Here is a 9,283-nt window from a genome sequence, read left to right as displayed (position 1 = left end):
TTTTGATAGCTTCCTGTATCTCATTATAGGATATTGGCTTATTTAATTGGTTAACTTCTTCTTTGTTGTCTTGTTATTTTAGAGGGAATGCTTTAGGTTTTGCGCCATTAAGTATAATATTAGCTATCAACTGGTCTTGGACAGTCTTTATTATGTTGAGGTATGATGGATATGGCACTTTTAAATAATGCGATCAAAACAGTCCCTTAAAACTTGACATCAATTAATTGGCCCAATGACTAGGTTTTTTAAAGAATTGAACTGTAATTGTCCAGGCTCTTCCCTCTGCACTACTTCACGTTTGGACAACTGGTTGAGCCCAGGCTCTTGATTACAGGGGCTGACTGTCAAGTTTCAGTCAAAGACAAAAGTAAATTAACTTTTTGAAAGTTGAGAAAGCTAAGGCATTAAAGTAGCATACTTTCTCAAAGAATTCTTCATATGTTAAGTGATTTAACCTCTTCTAAATTAAAAGTATGTTTACTTTGCTTAGGAAACATCTTTGTAGACAATTTGGAAAGCATGGACAAGTAGAATGAAAAAAATTCTCATTTAATTTCACTACTCAGATAATTTTAATAGTTGAATTTTTTCCCTCCCATTTCATTTTCACAACATAAGCAAGATATTATAAGTCCAAATTGAAAGCATACTGAATATATAAATTTTCAACCCTTTTCCCCCCACATAACCCCAGAGATTGTATTTCTTTTGAAAAATTATTTTCGTGGTTGTGTGTGCCATCAAATCCATGTGCCCTGATTCAAATACTCCCTTTCATTTGAACATTTGAGCTAGCTTTAATTTTTCTCTATTTTAAGACTCGTAATATTCTTGTATATTGTGTTTATTTATGCTGTTTTTTTTCTTCAGATTCATACATTGGTTTTGAAGTACGGTATTAAGAATACCAAACAGCACCAATTCTGTCCATGCAGCCAAAATGGATGGCCGGGTTTTGATTTTGTGAAAAGCTGCTTTTATTGAATCCAGTTCTGCATGTGACAAAGTAATCTTGACAGGTTCCTGAGAAGACATGCGAATGTTGTCAGTGGTTTCTTTTTAAAGTCTAGAATTTCCCCTTCCATTGAGTGGCTTATAAATTCTATTAGAAGATTGAAGGGGGTCTCTTCCTTCTAAAAGCAGAAGATCTCCATATGTTTAAATCAGCAAATCAAGTTTGCTCAATGCAGTTAAATGCCATATTTTTACTCTTAAGATCAGGAGGGCATTTCTAACTTGCACACACCTAGAATCATTTATACTCTTTGTTGGGTAAGATTATGATACGGCTCTGAATAATGTGGTTTATACATTGTACTAAGTGTAAGTATATACGTCATACTTAAAACTATACTTACACCTTATACTAAGATAAATTATTTATTGTTGCTAATAGCTACTTGGCAATTATTAGATATTACCCCTACAACTAGCTTTGGGCTGGAGCTGTCCAATCCTGGATTGTGAAACCAGTGGTGTGTGTGTGTTTCTTCCCAGTGTTGAAATAAATCTATTGAAAGCATCTATACCTAGTAAACAGGCAAAGGCTACAAACTCCCTCCCTCTCAGGAAAATGAGTATGGATATTGGCCAGATTACTAGATATTACTCAGATTATGGTATACTACCAAACTTTACTAAGGATGCTGTTGGTATCAGGAGCCCTATTGTTTATCTGATACATATTCAATCATGATTGGCCCTTTAACAGTTTTGTTTTGCTGGGCATTGTGGCTCATGGCTGTAATCCTAGCTACTCAGGAGGCTGAGATCTGAGGATTGCAGTTTGAAGCCAGCCAGGAAGGTCTATGAGACTTATCTCCAATGAACCACCAAAATACCAGAAGTGGAGCTGTTGCTCAAAGTAGTAGAGGGCTAACCTTGAGCAAAAAAAGCTCAGGGATGGGCTGGGAAGGTAGCTCAGTGGTAGAGTGCTTGCCTTTATGCATGAAGCCCTGGGTTCAATTCGTCAGCACCACATAAGCAGAAAAAGCCAGAAATGGCACTGTGGCTCAAGTGGTAGAGGGCTAGCCTTGAGCTGAAGAGCTGAGGGACAGAGCCCAGGCCCAGAGTTCAGGCCCCAGGACCAATGGAAAAAAAAAAAAAAAGCTCAAGGACAGCACCCAGGCTGTAAAATCTAAAATGATCTTTATATTGAATCCAGTGCTGTGTGTATGAATATGGGGGAGGGAATAAAATAGTTTCTGAAGTTTCTCAACAATGGAAATTAAATGTGATAAATACTATATTGTAAAGCAGGCACAGAAGATGAACTCTGTCTTCAATAGATTTTGTTTCTGTCTTAGGTTGAACTCCTGTAACAAATTATCATAGACCAGTCAGTTTAAACAACAGTTAACGTCTGACTGTTGTGGGGACCGAGGAAATTCAGTATCCTCTTTGGTGGTGGCTGTTTTTGTGCTGTATCATGTAATGGATAGAAACTATCCCTATTTCTTTTTATGTGGGCTCTCATCCCTCTTGAAGGCTCCACTCATGAGCTAATTAACCCCACCTAATACCTTCCCATTGTGGCTTAGGACTGAACAGAAAACCTGACATACACACTTCAGTCTATAACACATCCTAAATTAAAGAATGAGACCCATAGCAGTGGATCAAAAGATGCTCTGTGGATGTTTCTGGTTAACACAAGGATTGCATAGGAATTTTTGCCATTCATTTATGTTCTATATTTTGTCTGAGTTCTCATTCATTCAACAAATACTTATTGGAAAGTACCTTGTTCCAGAAACTGTTCTGGATAAATACTAATACAATAGCCAGAAAAGAAGAGTGGACTCTTCCCTAGCCTCAAGCTTCACAGGGCAGGAAACAAACTTTTGTTGTGTATGCCATTTCGGGGCTTGACTTCGGGGCCTCTGCACTGTCCTTTGATGTTTAAACTCAAGGCTGGCCCCCACTAGAGCTACAGGTCCACTTCCTGCTTTTTGGTGATTAATCGGATATAACAGTCTCTTGGATTTGTCTGCCTGGATCCTCCAATCTTAACCTCCTGAATAGCTAGGATTACAGAAGTGAGCCTCAGTGATAGTAAGCTCACAGAGCTGGCAACATGGCAGGAACCAACAGGGCAAATGCCTGAAGTCAAGAGATACCTTACATAAAAATAGAATGTAGTCTGGGAATGTAGCTCAGTGGTAGACTGCTTGCCTAGCATGCATGAAGTCCTGGGTTTGATTCCTCAGTACCACATAAACAGAAAAAGCTGGAAGTGGTGCTGTGGCTCAAGTGGTAGAGTGCTAGCCTTGAGCAAAAGAAGCTCAGGGACAGTGCTTAGGCCCTGAGTTCAAGTCCCAAGACTGGCAAATAATAGTAATAAAACAAAATGTATTTGTCCAGTCCAATTCACTCACATAATATTTAGAGTCCAGAGGCCTGTGGCATGCCTAAAGAACAAATGGTCTTAAGGAAATTCAAGTATGTATGGCATCTTAGTAAAAGTGGTGTGAAGACTACAGACCGTACAGTCTCTGTCACTGTTCAATTGAGAGATGGGAAAGCAAAAGTAAAATACCAGGATGAACAAAGCTGTTTTCCAATAAAGTTTTTTTGTTGTTGTTGGTCATGGGGCTTGAACTCTGGGCCTGGGCGCTGTCCTTCAGCTCTTCAGCTCAAGGCGAGCGCTCTACCACTTGAGCTACAGCGCCACTTCCGGTTTTCTGGTGGTTTATTGGAGATAGGAGTCTCACGGTCTCTCCTGCCCGGGCTGGCTTTGAACCGAGATCTTCAGATCTCAGCCTCCTGAGTAGCTAGGATTACAGGTGTGAGCCACCAGTGCCCGGCTTCCAATAAAGTTTTATTTACAAAGACTGGTGTTAGGTCAGATTGTATCCACAGTTCATAGATTGTGGCCTCCCTGCCCTATGACCCTGATGCTAGCCACAGCTGCCCTCTGACCGAAGCTTATGGCAGACTTCCAGTAAGACCAGCAGAAATTTGCCTTATTAAATCTAATCAATTTAGCCCAATGGGGAAGGGGAAAAATAAAAGGGCTGCTTGTTTTAATTCTCTTTCATCTTGAGATAATTTGCTAGAGATCAATATAATACTAAAACAATGGTATGGTACATGCACTGCAGTGGTTTTTATTTCTTTTTTAGATGTTTCTCTAAAGCATTTTACTAGGAATTTTTTTTTGAGGGGTGGCACTGGAGTCTGAACTCAGCTTCTTCATTGCTAGGCAGGTGTTCTACCACTGGGCCATATCTCCAGCTCTTTTTTTTTTTTTAGCACTTTATTTTTGAGATAGGGTCTCTTGTTTCTTGCTTGGGTATGTACCTACACCACAATCTGCTTATTTTGGATTTCCTACCTTAGTAGGGAACTTGCTGTGTCACCACATTCAACTGTTGGTTCAAAAGGAATTCAGGGAACTTTTTCTGTCCTGGCTGGCTTCCAATTCTAATCCTTCACATTTCAGCCTCCAAAGTAGTTGGGAGTATGGATGTTAACCTACCAGTGCCCAATTTCATTAAGAATTTAAATAATTGCAAAGGATGTTATTTCAGCAGAATGAACATTTCAATCATTTTATTCATGTATTGAGTACTGCAGATTGAACCCAGAGCCTCACCCATAAACAAGTGTTCTACTACTATGCTCTGTCTTTCTTTCCTCCTCCTGTTCCTCCTCCTCCTCCTCTTCTTCCTTCTCTTCCTTTCCTCTTTATTTTTTGGCATGTACTGGCATTTTGAATTCGGGGCCTCATATTTGCTAGGCTAGCCTCTGTTCACTGAGCTATGCTTCCAGTCCTGTTTAGCACTTGACCCGTCCAGCAGGCCAGGTAATTTTGTGGGGGATCCGAGGGGGCACCTCCTGAAAGAACCAAGGGGGGCGAGAGAGGATCGAGACCAAGCGCATTAAGAAAGACAGAGAGACAGAGCCGTTCTGAGTCGCGTCAAGGTCTGCTTTATTAAAGTGAGGCAGGGTTTATATACCCGAAGGGACAGGGGAAGGGAAAGAAAATAAAAAAAACTTTGCAGAAGCAAGGGTGAGAAGTCCCGGGGTCAGGGATGGGTCATGCTTATCCTTTTGGCCCTTGTGCTCATCTTAAAGGTATCTCCTGTGATTTCTTTTATGGTTAGCCAGGCGCCGTTTGCTTAGGGCTGGAGATAAGTTTTAAGGTTAGCCAGATGTAGTTTGTTATGGAAGTTATCTAAATGTGCACCTGGGAATTTCTGAGAACGGCTACTAGTTAATTAGGTGTTTGAAAGAGGCCAGAGCATTCTCAGGCAGGTTTCGGGTCTCCAACAAGCACTGTTTATTTTACCATTTATTTCTAGGAAAGGATGCATGCCTGAGTAGAGATCTGCCTACTTTTAGGCTTCCAGTAACTGCTGTATCACAAGTGGGCTGCAGAGTCCAACTTCCTGGATGGAGTCTCCCAGACTTTTCTGCCTGGGTTGGTCTAGTACCTTGATATCAGCTTGGGATGACAGCTATGTGCTATTGCTCCTAGTTACGGGTTGAGATATCATCTCAGTTTTCTGTCTGCACTGGCTTCAAACCACAGTCCTCCTGTTCTCCGTATCCCAAGTATCTAGGATTAGCAGCATGAGATATTAGCATACAGCTTTTCTTTCGTTTGTTTGTTTGTTTAAAGATGGAGGTCTGAGGGGGGGGGAGCTCGGATGGAAATCCATGAGACTCTCATATCTCCAATTATCTACCAAAAAACTAGAAGTGGAGCTGTGGCTCAAGTGGTGGAGTACTGGCCTTGAGCACAAAAGCTCCAGGACAGAGCCAAGGGATTGAATTTAAGCCCCAAAACCCACACAGAAAAACAAACAACAACAACAAAAAACTGATAACGGTACAAAGTAGTTTGATTCTTTTCTTTTTTCTTTTGCCAGTCCTGGGGTTTGAACTCAGGGACTGAGAGCAGTTACTGAGCCTCTTTTTGCTCAAGGCTAGCACTCTACCACTTGAGCCAATGTCACTTCCAGCTTTGTTTTCTTTTTGTACAATGAATTTTGATCACTGTCACCTTCACTTCCATCATTTTCCATCTAGCCCCATCCCATCTATACCCTCAATCTTAGTATAGTTTTTCATTTTTGTTTTTTGTTTTTGGTCTGTTGTAGGGCTTGAACTTCTAGGCCTGGACGCTGTCTCTGAGCTCTTCAGCTCAAGGCTAGCTCTCTGCCACTTAAGCCACAGCACCACTTCTGGTTTTCTAGTGGTTTATTGGAGGCAAGAGTCTTACAGACTTTCTTGCCCAGGCTGGCTTTGAACTGCGATCCTCAGATCTCAGCCTCCTCAGTAGCTAGGATTACAGGTGTGAGTCACCAGCACCTGGCTCTTACATAGTTTTGATTTGCATTTCTTTTATGTCCAAGGATGTTGAACATTTCTGTATATATCTATTAGCCATTTGTACTTCTTCTGAGACATGCTTGTTCAACTCACTGGCTTACTTATTAATTGGGTTATTTGTTCTCTTGCTGTTTAATTTTTTTCAGTTCTTTGAGTTCTGGGTATTAATCTTTTATGTGGCAAAGATTTTCTCCCATTTTGTGGTTGTCTCTTGGTTGCTGCAGTTGTTTCTTTTGCTGTGCAGAAACTGAAACTATTCATCAATTCTTATACTTATTTTCTGAGCAATTGGAATCCTATACAGAAAATAATTACCTGTGCCTATAACTTCTAAAGATTTCTTTATGTTTCCCTTTTTGGCCACCTAGAGGAAATGGAAAAGTAAGAATGTTAAAGAAAACTGTATCATCTCCTCCACCTATTCCTCATTATATCTGAGTTTTAGGGATCCCCAATGTGAGCCAGAATCACCTATCCAGGGCTCTTATGTGGAAAGGCACGTAGCCTTGCCAGCAGTTTGTTTTTAGTTTGTTCTTCATCAATCAAATATAATTTGTAATTCATTGTCTGTGTACAAGATACTAGGCATAGGATGAAAAAGATAGAGAAGTATCTGTGCCTAGTAGAATAAAGGACTGAGGCTGGTCCTGGGCAAAACTACAAGACTCTATGTGAACATTAAAGCAGTGTAGCGGTGGCCTAGCAAGTGGGAAGCTCTGGGTTCACAATCCATTAGGCAGGCAGGCAGGAAGAAAGGAAGGAAGGAAGGGAGGGAGGGAAAGGGAAGAGAGGGAAAGAGGAAAGGAAGGAAAAAAGAAAGGGAAAGAGGAAGGAAGGAAGGAAGAAGGGAGGAAGGGAAAGGGAAGAGAGGGAAAGGGGGAAGAAAGGAAAAAAGGGAAAGAGGAAGGAAGGATAGGAAGAAAGGGAGGGAGGTAGGGAGGGAGGAAAAGGGAAGGAAGGAAGAAAAAAGGAAGGAAAGGAAAGGAAAGAGGGAAGTAAGGAAGAGAGGGAAGGAAGGAAGAAATGGAAAGATGAAGGAAGGGAGGGAGGAAAGAAAGAATGGAAAGAAAGGAAGGAAGGAAGGAAGGAGAGGGAGGGAGAAAAGAGGGAAAGAAAGGAAGAAAAACTAACAATGTGTTTGGACTCCTTGAGATACTCTCAGGTAACCTTGGTGCCCCAAGAGTTTGAAATGCTCCCTGACTTTGAAGGACCTCAATCTGAAGATCCCTGTTACAAGGGGATTAGTATTTGTTCAGTCAGGAACTCAAAGGCCTAGACTTGGTTCTACCATTATTTCTTACCCTGCTAATGAGTTGAGCCCGTGCTATGCTCCAGGCATGGGATGGAGGCTCTGAGGGTTGCTAGGATACCACCAGTGTCCTTCAGGACCTCAAGTCTAGCTGTTTAGGTCAATCATTAGGGATCTTGGTTGATTATTTAAATCAATGGTTCAAACTAGAATGGTACTTTGAAGGCATTTGGGGAATTTACTGGAACATTAATAAAATATACAATTTAGTCTTGGCTGAAAATTGTCCTGTGTCCTACATGACATTCCAATATCCAATCAGACTCTTGTGTATGAAGGAAACCTGGTTATTATTATCTAAACCTTCACTGAATCTATTTAAACATAAGCACACAGAGTATTTTTCCATGGTTTTAATAAATGCAGTTCAACTGCTATCTATAATAGGGAAGATTATATTTTTCTTCTACATTAATCTGGATAACTCCAACATTTGGGGAGAAATTAATAACAATCTGCAAAACTTTGATCTTCTCCAAGGTAATATGAGATTACAAAATTTTCACAAAATAGAAATATAAATGTAAATATGTGGGGTAAATTTGCTGATTCCCATTTTTTGTCTTACATCTCTTGGGCTAGATATTGTTTGCACAAAACCTAATGGATGATAATTTCTGGCACAATATATAAATCTATCATGTTTTGCTAAAAGCACATGAATTCTTAGTGCTTTGCTCTCGGAATAAGTTTGAGAACCATTCCTGTGGGCAATTGGAAATCATCAAAAGGTTTTAAGCTCATTAGCATTTAGAAAGTTCCCTTTGATGGCTGGAAGAATTCACATTAATTCATTCAACAAACATTAACTGTGCACCATGTGTACCAGGTACTATGCGGATACTGACCTCAAGGAAAATTTATGGAATATACTCTTACGTCCGCAGCCTCCCATGTTGGCACCTTCTTTCCATATATGCAAACATATGGCATGACATAGTGCAGAGTATAGACTCTCCTCCCTAGTCCTTATGAGGCCTTGACAAGTTACTGGAATTCGCTGAGTCTGTGTGTTATGAACTACCTAAATGATAATAACAATACCTGCCTTCCAAGGCTGTTATGAGGATTAGATATGCCTGCCACCTCGCAGATAATTAATACATGTTACTTCTAGTTCCCTTTTCATCTCTTCAAAAACCTAATCTCAGAACACACCTGCCACCAACCATTGTGTGACTATGAGCCAGTATGTTCCCTCAAGGACTATTTATACTCTGGGTTTTATAATTCCTGATGGTGGGTTGAAAGATTGACTCCTGCTAGAGGAATGTCAAGCAGGGGAAACTGGTAACTCAATCTGTTTGGAGTCAAAGAGTGCCCTACTCAACACAAATACAAAAACTAACAAGTAATGCAAAGGACAAGAATCAACAATGAGAACTCACTGGGATTGCAACACCAGGACCCCAAATAAGGTTTATTATCTGAACTTGCTCTCTCTTTCTTTCCTTCCCTCCTTCCTCCCTTCCTTCCTTCCTCTCTTTCTCTCTTTTCCTATCTTTCCCTTCTTTTCTTTCTTTCCCTCCCTTTCTTTCTTTCTTTCTTTCTCTCTTTTTTCTTTCTTCCCTTCTTCCTTTTTTTTTGTGCCATGCCTAGGCTTGAACTCAGGGCCTGGGTGTTATCTCTGAG

This window comes from Dipodomys ordii, unplaced genomic scaffold, assembly GCF_000151885.1.
Source record: "Dipodomys ordii isolate 6190 unplaced genomic scaffold, Dord_2.0 Scaffold70, whole genome shotgun sequence".
Classification (NCBI taxonomy): domain Eukaryota; kingdom Metazoa; phylum Chordata; class Mammalia; order Rodentia; family Heteromyidae; genus Dipodomys; species Dipodomys ordii.
Note: the sequence above shows the minus strand (reverse complement) of the source record.